Consider the following 16,410-nt stretch of genomic DNA (forward strand, 5'->3'; position numbering starts at 1 on the left):
AACTCAGAACTACAAGTCTATACATGAAACAGGGTAAACCCAGGACTGAATCAATCCTGTACTGCAAATCTGGCTCCAGTTGGCAGCCTTACTGTAGCCCTCCTTCTTCTCTTGGGAGGAGATGAGGAGACCCATCAGTGCAGGACTTGTTAATCCCTGTACTCATTTATTTAGAAACTATCAGAACCAAAGAACCTAAGGACCCATTGAAAAAAATAGAGGAAACTGATTCAGAGAGAGACATCCAGCTGGCACACTGTTGATCAATAAGTTACACCACTGAGCAAAAATGAACACTATGGAAAATATTGCTGATGTTAAACACCGAGATGTCTATAGAAATATAATGGGTGTTTCAGTGTTTACACCAGCTGATTTTTAGTGCGAGCTAAAAACACTAGCTCACCTTAGTAAAGAACCCACAAGTCATGATTGAAACAGGTCCGAACCAAAACATCCAACTTTTAGCCTTGGATGTTTTTGTTTTGTTCCATTATGGCAGAAAAAACATCCAAATTATGAGAACAACCAAATCCCACCCCGACACCCCCCCCCCCCCTTCTGATTTGACCACAGTGCAGACAAACTGCATAGAAAAACATCTTACAAATAAGAACATAAGAGTAGCCATACTGGGTCAGACCAGTGGTCCATCTAGCCCAGTATCCTGTTTTCCAAACAGTGTCCAAGCCAGGTCACAAGTACTTGGCAGAAACCCAAATCGTGGAAACACTCCATACTACAAATCCCAGGGTAAGCAGTTGCTTCCCATATCTGTCTCAACAGCAGACTATGGACTTTTCCTCCAGGAATTTGTCCAAACCTTTTTTAACCCCAGATACGCTAATCGCTGTTACCACATCCTCCTGCAAAGAGTTCCAGAGCTTAACTATTCATTGAGTGAAAAAATATTTCCTCCTATTTGTTTTAAAAGTATTTCCATGTAACTTCCTCGAGTTTCAAAACAGCGATTTGGATGTTTTTGCAATAAAAACATCTATCTGCCAATTTGTGCCACTCTTTGGACCTTTTTCTGTTTTATAAATGAGCCCCTATATCATTTTTGAGATGCAGTGACCAGAATTGCACACAGTACTTAAGGTGCAGTCACATCATGGAGTGATACAAAAGTATTATATCATTCTCATTTTTGTTTTCCATTCCTTTTATAATAATTCCTAACATTCTATTTGCTTTCTTAGCTGTCGCTGCGCACTGAACAGAGGGTTTAAACGTATCATCAACAATGACACCTATATCCTTTTTCTGGGTGGTGAGTACTAATGTGGAACCTTGCATCACGAAGTTATAGTTTATGTTCCTCTTTCCCACATGCATCACTTTGCACTTGCTCACGTTAAATGTCATCTGCCATTTGGTTGCCCAGTCTCGTAAGGTCTTCTTGAAATTCCTCACAATACTCTTTGCGATTAAACAACTTTCAGTAACTTTGTGTCATCAGCAAATTTATTTATTTATCATTTTACAAACATATACAACACAAAGTCAACATCTTTGTTCAGAAAAATAGAAATAAATGAAAGGAAATACGACACTACAGGAAATTCAACTAAAATTAGAAAATCAACCCCTAGCAAAGTAAATGGAGAGACCTACGCCAAATAGAGGAACTGCTACCATTAATTCACAGAATTATCAAGGAAAGTGGGTTGGCAATGTATTTATAAACTAAACCATTATTCCAACAAAAGAAATCAAGTCAGTTAGGAACTTGGATAGAAAAGGTTCCATTTCTTTGAATCTAGAAACAATCTCAATTGACTAGGGTTCCCAAAAGTAAAAGTATGACCACCATATTCGGCAAATTTAATTCCCTCATTAGTCATTCCAATCTCTAGATCATTTATAAATATGTTAAAAAGTAGTGATTCCAGCACAGACTCCCCACTATCTACACTTTTCATTGAGAATACTGACCATTTAACCCTTTTCTCTGTTTTCTATGTTTTAACCAGTTCTTAATCCACAATAGGAAATTACCTTCTACCCCATGACTTTCTAATTTCCTCAGGAGTCATTCATGTCAAATGCCTTTTGAAAATCCAGATACACAATATTGACGGCTCACCTGTATCCACATGTTTATTCAAGCCTTCAAAAAAAGTAGTCGATTAGAGTTCACCTTAAGATTTAAGGTTTCTTTCAAGGTATATGTTTTTAGGGAGATGCTTGGAGAGCACTGACTAGGTCCTGTAATATATGGGGGCACTAGCACCTACCTTCTTTCTCTGATTTCTCTCTCTCTCTCTCTTTTTTTTTACTGTTTGACATTGTAAAACCAAGCAAAAACAGCACACTGAGCCTCCAGGAATGGGTTGACATCCAAGTTTATTGATGTTGTAAACCACTTTAACATGTACATGAATTAAAATATATCAAGGTCATGAATAAACAGCAAACAATGTATACATGTGTGTGTACCCTTTCTACTAAACTACATTAACCCTCAGATTCTATATATTGTGCTGAGATTTCCGTGTGGAAATCAAAGCGTATGCTATAACAGTGCGCATAATCTAATTGGTTAACAAGCCAACCAGTGCTGATAATTGCCAATGAACAAGCAATTATGACACTAATTGGCATTAATTAGAATTTATGCACAGAACTGTCTAGGCCTATTCTATAACATGCTGCACGTAAGTTCTAAGTCGCGTATTGAAAAGGAGGGTGATGGAAGTTTCTAAAATCTATGCATGTTGTTATAGTATACACCCAGTCTGTGCCTAATTTAGACATTAGCATTTACACCAGGTTTTATCTGGTGTAATTGCCCACGACTAAATTTAGTGACACATAGGGGTGCTCAGTATATTCTATAAACCAAGTGGAAATTTAGGCTTATTCTATTAAGTACACCAAAATTGAGGCGTACTTTATAGAATGTGCTTACGTGAATTTCATTTTGGCGCCAAATTTTTCAGTGTGATTATAGAATCTAGTCCTAAGCACTTAACATGTGGTTTTACCATGCAGTAACTGCTAGCGAAGAGCGGCTTATATGATTACCGGTATAGAATTCTTACTTTGCTTGTAGCATCCTGACACCTAACTTTAGGTGACTTGTAGAGAATAACTCCCATATGTGAACACATATATGTACAAATGATCATTTTCTGGCTACGTGGTATTCTATAAGTATGCACCCATATGTGATGGCATGTACTTTGCAAGTGGGAATTCACGGTGGATGGAGTATGGGTGGAATATGGGTGCAATACACTTGCACACATAGATTTTAACATTCTTTTGCAATCTAGGTGCAATCCTTTACATTTGTGCCTGCAAATTAGGTACATGTAAGGACTTATGCTAATATTCTATATTGAAAGGTAGGCACTTGCTTTTCTTCATAGAATAGGCTTCAAATAGGCACTTTCCTAGCACCTAAATCTAGTCAATTCTTTAGTGAATTAACCTCATTGGGGGCAATTCTATATCTGAGTGCCTCCATTTAGATGCCCCAAGGGTAAGTGGTAGGAGTCTATTTTATAAAGGAAGCCAGGTGCCTAGGTTCCATTGTAGACAGAGGTGGTAGAAGACAATCTGCACACCTGAGACAGAAAATGAGCTGCCGCCCAGTCTCCTCCACTATTGCCCCCCTGCTCTGCCCTTCCCTCCCCAACCCCTTCCCTAAAATTTCCTTTTCTATTCTTTTCTTATTTTTCAAAAGAAGGAGGCAAAAGCGACTCCCAAAGGCTGCCCTGCCGCCGGTCTGGCTCCTTCTCTCTACTGATGGCCCGCCTCTCTAAGGTTAATTTCTTGTTTCCTTGGAGGCAGGCTGCCCAGGACAGACAGCAGGGCAGCCTATTGGAGCCGCTGCTGCCACCTTCTTTTCAAAAACAAGAAAAGAAAAAAGGGTAATTTTGGGAAGGGGGTTGGGGTGGGAAGGGCAGCAGGCGATGCCGCCTCACAAGTGTGCCGCCTGAGACCCCCACCTCAGGTGGCCTAATGGTAGGGCCACCACTGATTGTAGAGTACTAGTGTAACCCGGTATACATGTGCCTAACATTAGATGCTCACACTTACTACCAGCATTAGAGCTGCTGTAAGTGTGAGCACCTAAGACCAGCAGGTAAGTGGGAGCCCTACCAATGCTCTGCCACTGTGCATGCCCCCTTACATGTTATACAAGCAATGCTCATTGATACAGAATAGCACTTAGGCATCAGACTAGCATATTTGTGTGTAAGTGTGCACACATGCATGTACATGATAATATCATGATAATATTAATTTACACGTATTCCCCCGGATTCCACATAACGCGACTTAAGTTGCATATGCAAATCCAGTCATAGTCTGAATTAGCACAGGCAACTTAATTAGTTAACAAGCCAATCAGCATCAATAATTGCCACTTAATAAGCAATTATTGACACTAATTGGCATTAATTAGAATTTACGTGCAGAACTGTCTAAGCATATTCTATAAAATGATGTGTGTAAATTCTAAGTCGCATAGTTGAAAAGGGGGCATGGCCATGGGCATGGAATGGGCGGGTCATGAGTGCTTCTAAAATCTATGCACATTGTTATATAATACACCCAGTCCACGCATAATTTGGGCGTCGGCATTTACACTAAGGTTTACTAGGTGTAACTGCCCGTGACTAATTTTAGTTGTGCAGACGGGCACTTGGCATATTCTGTAAACCACATGGAAATTTAGGCTTATTCACCTAGGCTTATTTTGATTTGGTTCTGATTTTTTAATATAGAATCTAGCCCATAACATACATGTAAATAAGAGCACATAGGTTAAAGAATTACCCTAAATATCTCCATGCTGTGAAAATCCCAATAGAAATTTGTATGAGCAGACATTAATGGCTCAGGTTTTAAAGTGCATGAAGTAAAAATCTTATGTCATACTGAGACAAAATTTGTGAATTATATGAATAAACATACAAAAAAAGAAACCACTAAGTTCAATGAGCATTGTGATTAAAAATTCTGCAGAAATAATAGTTCCTGCTATTTTTTTTTAGATTGTGTTCTGCTTTTCCAAAATAACTCATAGCAGATCCTAATAAATAACTGGTCAATTCATTGTTTACCAAACAGTAAAATAATTGGTGAATTATTTCCAGAGCAAAACCAACAAAGAACCTGAGCTTCTAGAGTACAATAGTGAAATTTTTTGCTTTGCTAAGGTTATATCACTGTTCCAGGGTAATGCACAGTCTGGAGCCAGCTTAATTGTATTAATTATATGAAGTGTTGCTGTGTGCTCCATAGTGCTTTGGACTGAGTCACTGCTCATTATTAATGATGCTGAGTCATCCCCATCCTTTAATTAGTCATGGGGAAGCATCATTAACATCTCATCATTTCATCTCAGCCAGACTAAAAACATCAAAAAGTATGCAGATTTAAAAAAATGCAAAGTCGCCCTTGTTAAACTGCCCCAAATGGCCTTTTTCAGGGGGCTATATTCTTTATTTATATGAGGTAGTTAGAAATTCAAAATTTAGAAGAATATAACTTTGGAGATAAAGCCCCCAGAGTTAAAAACAGTACCCAGATAAGGTGACACTAGTGGCCTGTATAGAGACATTATCACTACTGGTATATCACCAGTCGTGATAATGTCTCTATACATTTACTTGTGCACTCTAGCAGTCCTTTGGCTTTGACCACTATCTTTTAGCACTGTTTTTCTACCTTGTGGTCAATAGATTTAACCCTGACTAATAGGCCTCTGCTATGCACCAAACAAAAAGTTCATTTTTAAATTCTTTTTCTTAATTTGTGGTCATTTTCTCAGTTTGTTTTACATATTTTTCACGAAAAGTTTTGAATATGTGGTAGAACTTTTAACGCATTGACGTTTTTCAGTCTTTTAAAAAGTACAAGGACCATGGGACACTCAATGAAATTATATGGAAATACTTTTAAAACATGGAAATACTTTTAAAACAATATTTTTTCACTCAAAGAATAGTTAAGCTCTAGAACTCGTTGCTGGAGGATGTGATAACAGCGGTTAACGTGTCTGGGTTTTTAAATGGTTTGGACAAGTTCCTGGAGGAAAAGTCCATAGTCTGTTATTCAGATGGACATGGGGGAAGCCACTGTATGCCCTGGGATTGGTAGCATAGGAATATGCTAATAATTGGGTTTCTGGCAAGTACTTGTGGCCTGGATTGGCCACTGTTGGAAGCAGGATACTGGGTTACATGGACCATTGCTCTCACCCAGTATGGTTATTCTTATGTTCTAATTTGTAAGTTAATATGCATTAAATTGATTTTGCTTACATTTTTATGGGATACAGACAAACCAAACGCATGTTAAGGAATGCACACTTCTACTGACTGGCACATATTGATACTTTACTCTCCATCAAGTACTGCTACCTTGGATTTCTACCCCATATACCTATTAAAATGAGAAACAACATAAGAAGGACTTAGTTACCCTCAAAAATTTGGAAAACTAAAACAAAATGCCAAAAAAATCTCTCTCTCTCTCTCTCTCTCTCTCTCTCTCTCTCTCTCTCTCTCTCTCTCTCTCTCTCTCTCTCTCTCTCTCTGTATATACAGAGAGAGAGAGAGAGAGAGAGAGAGAGAGAGAGATTTTTTGGCATTTTGTTTTAGTTTTCCAAATTTCTGAGGGTAACTAAGTCCTTCTTATGTTGTTCCTCATTTTTCTACTCCATTTAGCACAGGATTTCTCAACCTTGTCCTTGGGTATCCCAAGCTAGTCTGGTATTCAAGATATCCACCATGAATATACATATCTGTGTGCACTGCTTCCGTTGTATGCAAATATATATTGTCAAACTCCGAACTGGATTCAACATCTTTCAACAGCAGCACGGCCATGGAGGATGAAGAAGAGAAGAACTTTAAAGACCTCGGGTCGGCTGGCGGGGGTTGGGGTCCCCCGCCAGCTGAAGAAATATTTTTAAAGGCAGTGGCAGGTGGAAACGGACCTCAGCTGGCGGGGGTTGGGGTCCCCCACCAGCAAAGGTAAGCAACGGCAGCGGGTGAGGGTTGGCAGCGGTAGGGGGATCCAGGGCGAAATCTGTGGGGGCCCAGGCCCCTGTGGCCCCACGCAGATATGCCCCTGATTTAAATATGAGCATTCCAAGTTAAAAAATTGAAAAGGCACAGAAAACAGACGCCAATGTGTGTTTCATGGTCAGATTTGCCAGGTGCAAGCACACAGGAACTGAGCTTACTGCAAAATACTTCTGTGCATGCACCAAGCACATTCCCCTCCTTGCTTTCGCTTTACAATGCACATATAATTTGAATATCATTTCCTTTGAGCATTGGCAAGCTAGGTTTCAGTGCTGTTCCGGCAGTATGATTTCTGCACTGTTGGCTTATCACGGTAGTTTTGAGTATCGGCTTGTCTGAGCCATGTCTGTGTTATTTGGATGCATTCATTTGTTTTGTTTTTTTTATGCAAAGTAGCCTCTGGGGTGGAGGAGTAGCTCAATGGTAAAAGTAGCAGACTGAGAACCAGAGAGCCTAGGTTCAAATCCTACTGCAGCCTTTTGGGCAAGCCACTTAACCCTGAGATGAACAGAAGTGACACTGGAACCTCACCCTACTTAGGGTCTCTGATAGATACTATCACACTTATGGTAGCCCTCATAAGCTATTCATGGCTTAGCACATGTGCATAGGGGACAGAGAAAGACTCTTAAATCAGCACTTTTCTTTCTGACTTTATCTCTCTGAATATAGGAAAGAACATGGTGCTCTGCTATTGCTTTCAGTTTCCTACTGAGCTGGTGACATCGTTAGCGATGGATCTGGGAGAAAAGAGGCAAGACTAGGCTTGTTTAGCTGCTTATCAAAAAGTTTAAAAGTGATTGGAGAAGTGACTCATCCTTCTGTCTTTTCTCTCTCCCAAAGCAGTTCTGCTCTGTGTTGCTCCATAAGCTGCAATGCAATGGTGGCAAAAATGAATACACATGAAAGATGAATCACTTCATTCCATCCTTATGGTCATTCAGTTCATTTACAGATACAAGAACAAAAATGTCCTTATTCATTGCATTTTACCAGTCTTCTGAAAATTTATTTATTTTTGTTACATTTGTACCCCGCACTTTCCCACTCATGGCAGGCTCAATGCGGCAGGCAATGGAGGGTTAAGTGACTTGCCCAGAGTCACAAGGAGCTGCCTGTACCAGGAATTGAATTCAGTTCCTCAGGACCAAAGTCCACCACCCTAACCACTAGGCCACTCCTCCACTCCAACATGTTCATCCTTAATAAATAGTCATATCAGTCAGATCCAGCATGTATATATATGAAGTAATTAGTGACAGTATTCCAAATATGCCTGCAGTAGTATTATAGGTATGTAGCTCACACAAACTTTGAAAATAGAAGTTTAAAAGTAGGATTTTTAAATGATAAAAAGAAAACAAAAAAGGCAACAGTCTACTTGCTACATAAAAATCTATTATAAAAAGTAGACCGATACTTTGACCCAGAGCAGTGTCTGTTGACAAGCACAGTTTTTGTTGAAGGGGTATTTTGATCACCCCTGATTTTTAGTTTTACCCCTGACGCAGCCTAAGGGCGAAACGTGGCCACGTCGGGTACTGTTTTTATGTTGGTTTGAATAAATTATTTCTTTGTTTTTTTATATATGTGTATCAGTCTACTTTTTATAATAGGGATTTTTAAATGAGAAAAGATGTCTAATGCTTCATGGATCTATTGACTTTTGGAAGACTTCATAGAACATAGTTTTCTTTGAAACAGAATGTGCTTGAACCTCACCAACCTTAGATGAGAGCAGTTTGATTTGCCAGTGCTGAGCTTCATATCTCAGTAAAGAGAGCATTGCCATGAGCTGATTGATTTGGCTATAGGTATTTTATATCCTCCAGTGTTTTGCTTCAGCTGCTATAAATCTAGTTAGAAATATTCATTCAGCTTACAAGCTATCATATTTTAAGTCAGAATTCTTCTATTTCACTGATGCTGTCTTCCCTATTAAAAAAAGAAGTTATTTCAACTTAAAAGGAGCATGAAAACATCATGACTTTAATTTGGCTTTCAGACAGAGTTCATTTTGTGTTCTTCACAATATCCATTAGAGAGAGAGTGGGCCAGAGGAGAGGAAAGATTAATGAGTTGCAGAGTTAAAGACTGATTGGATTATTTACGTGTACAATTTTGTGATATAACCACGACAGTTTAAGGTTCAGATTTTGACTTAGAGGCCCCCTGGGTTCTATAAAACTTTAAAAACTTTTCAGAAAAGTCACCAGCATTGTGTGCAACTCAGTACATCATCAGACCTTCTGTGCCAGGAAATTGATGTGTTTGAATATTACCAATAAAAATAATGCTGTAGAAACTACATTATTTTTTTAAATTTGAATTCATATTCCATTTTATTATCTATCCTAAAGGAATCCAAAAAGCTCTGTAGCCACCAGTAATATTGTTACTACCAAGCAAGAGAGCAAAATGTACTAGAACACAGGAAAGTTCAAAGGCAGGGTCAGAAGTCAAACAAAAACGATCAAAATCCACACATTGCTTAGACATTTTCTAAATCAAGGGTGTCAGAAGACAGTGCTTAACTGTAAACGATTACCAATGTTTCAGGATATTTGAAACATGTAAAGTAAACATACATACATATATGTTACTGTTTTAAAAAAAGTAATAAATATTCATTACAGATGTCCTGAAAAATCACACTTGTTTGTGAATTTGAGTCATCGATGTGTTACCCCAGCTAGCTTTCTATCATGGAAGTGTACAAAACAAACTCTTTAGAGCTGTTGATTAGTGTTGGCTTTTTCCGCAATTTTCAGGATTTTTTTTTTTTTTTTGGGGGGGGGGAGTTCATTTCACACATTCATTTTAATAAAACAAAATTTAGGGGGCCCTTTTACTAAGCTGCAGTAAGGACTAATGCCTGTTTACTGCAGAAAATAATGCCTTCCCACAAGGTGTGCTGAGGCATCCCATGGTAATTTTTAGATGTGCACACGCAACCCGTGTCATAAAAAATTGTTTTTTTTTTTTAATGCTGGGGCAGGTCTGGGGACAGAAAGTAGGCATGTTCTACACTATTCAGTTAGCACGTGGGCATTACCATGCAGTAACTGACTAGCACAGGTTTAGCATGTGAGTACGTACCACCTACAAAATAGGTGACGGTAAGGATTCATGCGCTAATAGCCATGTGCTAATAGGAAAATAAGCACATGGCCATTAATATGGAGAATAGAAAAATTGGCCTTTTTACCCTGATTGTAAAAATGACCTTAGCATGTGGGAATGACCTGCGTAAGGATGTGCAAAGACCACTTTTTACCGTAGTTTGGTAAAAGGGCCCTTTAATGTGCATTACAGTATTGGTTATGCACAAATTACTTTAATGGATGTTAATTAATAGGTTAATATCAATTTAACAACAGTTAACAAGCAATATTGAGCACTAATTGGCAATAATTACATGCAGAAATTGCTACGCGTATTCTGTAACACTGTGCCTAAATTCTAAAGTGCACAAGCAAAGCGGGGCATGGTTATGGGTGGGGAAATGGGTGTTTCCTGGGCATTCCTAAATTTACATGCAAAGTTATAGGATATGACCCAGTGCGCATAAATCTTTAGGCGGGGATCTACACCACATTTTCATTGGTGAAAATAGAGGCACATAGATTTAGGTGCTGGGATATCAACTAAGCGTATTCTATATACCATGCCTAAATCAAGGTGTGGCTTATAGAATACGCTTAGTTGGAAATGTTTACTGTGCAAATTTTTTAGGAGACATATATAGAATCTGGCCCAGAGTGCCTGGTTATTGCTGCTGTCTACACAGTGTCAGTAGCTCACCACTCTATCCAGATAATGCTGCTAACAGTCAGTGTTTTAAACAAAGACTGACCAGAGATTGTATTTTGGTCTCATGTTCTCTGAAAGCTATGGCAGCTATTATATGCCTGCTATAGAATACTAGTATAACCCAGTATCAGCATGTCTTACATATATGTACCACAGGTGTATCATAGACCTGGCATAACTGCAGGCATCTAATGCGGCAGGGACACTCATAACTTACAACATTCTGTAAGTCATGTGTGTAAGTGGGAGCCCCTCCCATACCCCATCCATGCTCCACCTATGTACACGTTCCTTTGCATTTACATACAATACCACTTGTGTGCGCCCTTACAGAATAGCATTTGGTTGCACTGTGGTTACTTTCAAAGATAAGTGTACACTTAGGACTGAATTCTATAAATGGTGCTAAACATAGAAACATAGAAACATGACAGCAAATAAGGGCCATATGACCCATCCAGTCTGCCCATCCTCTGTAACCCTTAACTCTTCCTTTTCCTAAGTGATCCCACATGCTTATCCCATGCCTTTTTAAATTCTGGAACAGTCCTCAACTCCACAACCTCCACCGGGAGGCCATTCTATGCCTCCTCCACCACCCTTTCTGTGAAATAGTACTTCCTTAGATTACTCCTAAGCCTATTCCCTCTTAACTTTGTCATATGCCTCCTCATTCCAGAGCTCTTCTTCATTTGAAAAAGACTCGCTTCCTGTACATAAATGACCTTGAGATATTTAAACATCTCTAAAAAATCATGCCAATTAAAAAATGATCTGTGTTATTCTATAAACTGCGTTCAAAGGTATGTACTGTTTAAAGAATAGTACTTGGTGCCAGGAACCTCATCTAACTGTAAGCGCTACCATTTACACCAACTAAACCCTGGTGTAAATCCTCGCGCCTAAATTAGGTACAGAGGAATCATCCGCATTCTATAACAGTACACATAAATTACAGGAATACTCCCAGATCTGCCCATGACCAAACCCCCTTTTTGCAGCTGCATGTAAAATTAATGCATGGATCAGGACATGCACATAACTTTTAATTGTTTCCAATTAACACTGATGATTGTTAGAGCCCAATTATCTGTGCTAATTGGCTCATTATTCAATTAAATTGCACTTGCAACTTGGGCATACACCCACATTTGCACTCACAATTTTCAGCACCATTTATAGAACTTGGGAGTTAACAGGCATAAGTGACATTATTCAGTATATTTACATGCTCAAGTGCTACCTAAATGTGGGTGCCCTGTTATAGAGTTGCCTTTAAATGCCTTTGTAGAAGTTCCTTCAAATCTGCATAAACATTGTATACAGGGGGCCCTCTTTAGTAAGCTACTTTCCTGTTTGTTTGTTTTTTTAATTTGCATTTCAATTTTACAACAAAGATATAAATCTTTGACAAGACATCCAGATTGTTAAACAAGGAATTTGCATAATATACATTCAAAGAATGAGAAGAAAATTAACTTTAAACCCAGTCCACATTAGTTCAAGAGATCCAAAAATGACAAATCCATAGAAAGATGCATATTTTAAAGAAATAGGTAAAGAGGCAATTAGTAAGAAATCCTCTCTTCAGTTAAATAGACCTGACAAATGGTAACTCTAAACATTCAAATACTGAGAGGTCAAATAGAGATTACTCCTTTTCCCTCAAGAAAAAAATCTCAACTGAGTAGGTTCATAAAAAATATATCAGACATTCTGATAAGTAATATAACATTTGCAAGGAAATCTAAGCTAGAAAGTAGTTTCTAATCCTATTACAGAAGAACGTAACTCCAAGAATTTATTTTTTCTAGATTGTGTCCATTTAGAGACATTATAAAATACTGCAGTTTTTTACCCATAAATGAAGTATCAGAGGTCTTAAAATAAAGTCTCAAAACTGAGTCTCTGTCTTAATGAAAATCAAAAGACACCAAAAGTGTAGCCGTAGTAGTCACTATTCTGTCTGAATCTGATAACTCCAATATATCTGGGGTATTTAAATCCACAGGAAGTTCAGAAGATCTTTTTTTCAGTAGGGGTCACATAGAAAATCCACTGCAAGGGTGACCTAGCAGGCTCCGGAAACTTCAATACTGTTTGTGAGAAAGTATAAAATACTCTCACTGAAGTCTGGGGAAAATTTAACAATCACAAATTAAGTCCCCTTTGCATGTTTTCCAACACTAATGATTTCAGAGGAGCCACAGACACCGAAGAGGCAGACAGAACCTCTGCTGCAGATGGTAATGCTCTGGATCCCATCTCCTCCGTCACCGTCGGATTCCCAATCTTTAACTCCCCCGAAGGTGATGAAGATGGTCTCAGATGAGCCACAGATGTCATAATTTGACCCGGAATCAGCCTCTCAGTGTTCCCCACTACGCTGGATCCTCCAGAGTCCTCCATTACCAGCAGGGACCAAACCTGGACCACACTTCCAGGAATACGGGGAGTTCCATGATCCACATGGAAAATTAACATGCACATCCTTATGGAATACTGACTACAAAGATGTGCACATAAATTCTAATTTGTTGCCAATTAGCACCAATAATTGATTGTTAGCACCCAATTATTGGCACTAATTGGCTCATTGTTCAATTAAAATGTGCTTGCAAATTAGGCACATGCCCAACTTGGCATGCACAATTTCGAGCAACATATATTAGATATGGGGTTTAATGTGTGCCAATTTCCATGTATTTCCGTGTCATCTACCTAATGTGGAAGGGATCATGAGTGAGGAATATAGGAATGTAGTGGACTACTTACCCTACCTAATCTGTCTGAGCAGCAGGAAATTCAGCGTAGTTAATGCCACCTGAATGGGTGTAGCTAACTGCATTGCATTATCTGCCATTCAGTAAACACCTGACAAAGAACCATTCTCTGTGTTAAATGAATGGCAAACTGTTTTGAATGTCTCCAGCAGTTACCACAGAAGTTTTGCAGTGACTGAGGATAAAATTTGACCATTAAATCATGGTAACTTTTAAACCTCACCACAAGTTAGTAAGTAGACCCCAGAGTCCACATATATATTTACATATCATCATTGATCGCTTCAACTAAGACTCCTTTCAAATATCAGAAAGTAGCCTAACCTTGAAACATTGCTTAGGTCAATCAAAAAATATAGTTTATTCAGGAAATGGTAATTAATTTTCTACAGAGACTGGAATCACTCTACCTAAAGCAAAATACCTCTGACATTATTAAATGTCAGTGTGCAGTTAAAACACAATTATAAAGTAATTTTCAGAATAAATCTCATTAGTATTTTGGATGTCTTATGCATAAAGTGAAAGAAAATGTTAACATGCTTAACTTTCATCTCAGTTTTCCTCTCCAGTTTCACAGTCTAAAAGAATATTTTTCAATATTACAGTTGACCAAGAGTGTGTGTTAAGAGATGTCTGCCAGGTAACCTAGACTATTAAGACTAGGACCATAAAGTCTATCTACTCTGTTTGATGTTATTCTGGATGCAAGTTGCCTTTGTTCTGACTACTTACATATACAGCCTCATAGATTGTAATTCAAACTGAGGCACAAAACCCCTCCAAGGACCATATCCCCAGTCTCTTCTCCCATCCCACTAATGGAAATCAAATTTTACTCTATCACAGGTAAAGCAAGGGAGACAAAATGCAGCAGTGGAATAATTTGGTTCTTTGTTATCCCTTTGTTGTCACTGTTTGTGATGTGAACTAAAAATTTAAGATGACATTCAGCTAGGTATATAAAAGGTTGGTCCAAATGTACCTTTTAATGGATCTATGACTGTGCAGAAATTTTTTATTACACAAGGCCCTTCATTTTGCAACATTTCCAAAATAGCATTTTAGAGGAATGTATACTCTGCTGTGACTCTTCACATTTTATTTATTATTTTGGTATTTTGTTGTATTACCTATACTATTTTTTTGTTACATTTGTACCCCGCACTTTCCCACTCATGGCAGGCTCAATGCGGCTTATATGGGGCAATGAAGGGTTAAGTGACTTGCCCAGAGTCACAAGGAGCTGCATGTGCCTGAAGTGGGAATGGAACTTAGTTCCTCAGTTCCCCAGGACCAAAGTCCACCACCCTAACCACTAGGCCACTCCTCCACTCACATTAGGCATCCAGATTATATAAAGTGAGATAAAATAACAAATGACATAAAGATCTTAAACTCTAAAAGAAAACCTAGAAACATTAAAAAACAATAAAAGTCAAAATAAAATATGAATAAACAACATGGAGCATGATTTTATAACAGGTTGTCTAGGTTGGGATGTTGTATTTAGGAATTTTCATATTAATAAAGAAAAAATCAAGGAATGAATTTGGAGAGTCCAAAGTCTTGGAATTCATTTCCAAGGAGTGAAAATAATTTAGATAATCAATTTACAACAGGCTCCAATCTCTATCAGAATTATTTAGGACTCCTTAGAAGCATGTAGATGTCCCTGATGTGAATTTCTTGTCATTTATATTTCTCACCATTTATTACAGCAGCATGAAAAATGAATCATTTTTTTAATCTTAGCCAGATATGTGTGAACTAAATCCAAAACAGTATTCATAGAAGCAGTTTGGATGAATGAGAAATGGTAAAGCTCTGCTAGACAGATTTGTGAAAGATACATCTCTAAGAGATCAGGTTTGTAGGCTCCAGTGTGCCTGTAGGCACTTTGCAAAAAAACAAATGAAATAAATTGCAATTCAGTTAAAATTGTGGTTCCATTCATTCAGTTCAGAAAAGGTGAAACAAACTGAAAATGCACCCATACATCTCATTTTCCAATTCATCCAAATATATATGCACATCTCCACCAAACACCATCATAAAACAAACAAAAAAAAGTGTACACACTCCTTCCTACAAACTTCTCTGTACCTCTCTGCTCTAGAAGATACTTCTCACATGTCTGAGAGGGTAATACAGTCCTTCTGTCTCTGATGAGATTGTTAGCAAAAGTGTCAGCTAGTACCACACCAAGATAGTGATTTTTTTAACGTGAGGTAGGCCCTTTTTCACTAAGAACTGAACTGAGGTAACCAACTCATTTGAAATATACTACCAAAGAACTTTTAAATGGCAATAGGTTTCAGCCATTTCTGACCTAACAAACAAACAAAACTATTTCCAGAGTAACAAATAAACAATCAACAAATTTTAAAAAATGAAAAATATATAATAAAGATGTGATGTGCTCAGAATTAAAACGTCTATCAAATTAAGTAGACCTGTATCTTCCAAGTGTGGGGACTTAATTCAAATGTAATCACTATCCTCCCAAACACTTCCAATTTGAAATATTTATATAATAGTGTCCCAATGCTTCAATAGTAATAAATAAGAAGTAGAATATAATTTTAATATATGCAATTTCTTTTCAGCATACCTCTTCCCTGAAGAAGAATATCGAAACCTGGCCATGTCGGCAGAGGTTTGCTCTGGGAGAAAAATGCTGCTGAATTGCAACTATAAAGCTAAGTTTTAAAATTTTGACTATAAGGAAGAATTGAATATAGAATATAGAATTATTCAGA

The 16,410-nt window shown here is 38.0% G+C and overlaps 1 long non-coding RNA gene across 1 annotated transcript; it reads right to left on the reverse strand.

The window, feature by feature from the left end:
• Positions 1-11,957: 11,957 nt before the first annotated feature.
• On the reverse strand, positions 11,958-15,906 carry LOC115468097. Its single transcript, XR_003941823.1, has 3 exons — positions 15,896-15,906; positions 12,993-12,998; positions 11,958-12,049 (listed from the first exon to the last, which is right to left on the reverse strand). It is a non-coding gene; the product is annotated as an uncharacterized LOC115468097 (long non-coding RNA).
• Between the last annotated feature and the right edge of the window lie 504 nt (positions 15,907-16,410).

This window comes from Microcaecilia unicolor, chromosome 4 (assembly GCF_901765095.1).
Source record: "Microcaecilia unicolor chromosome 4, aMicUni1.1, whole genome shotgun sequence".
Classification (NCBI taxonomy): Eukaryota; Metazoa; Chordata; class Amphibia; order Gymnophiona; family Siphonopidae; genus Microcaecilia; species Microcaecilia unicolor.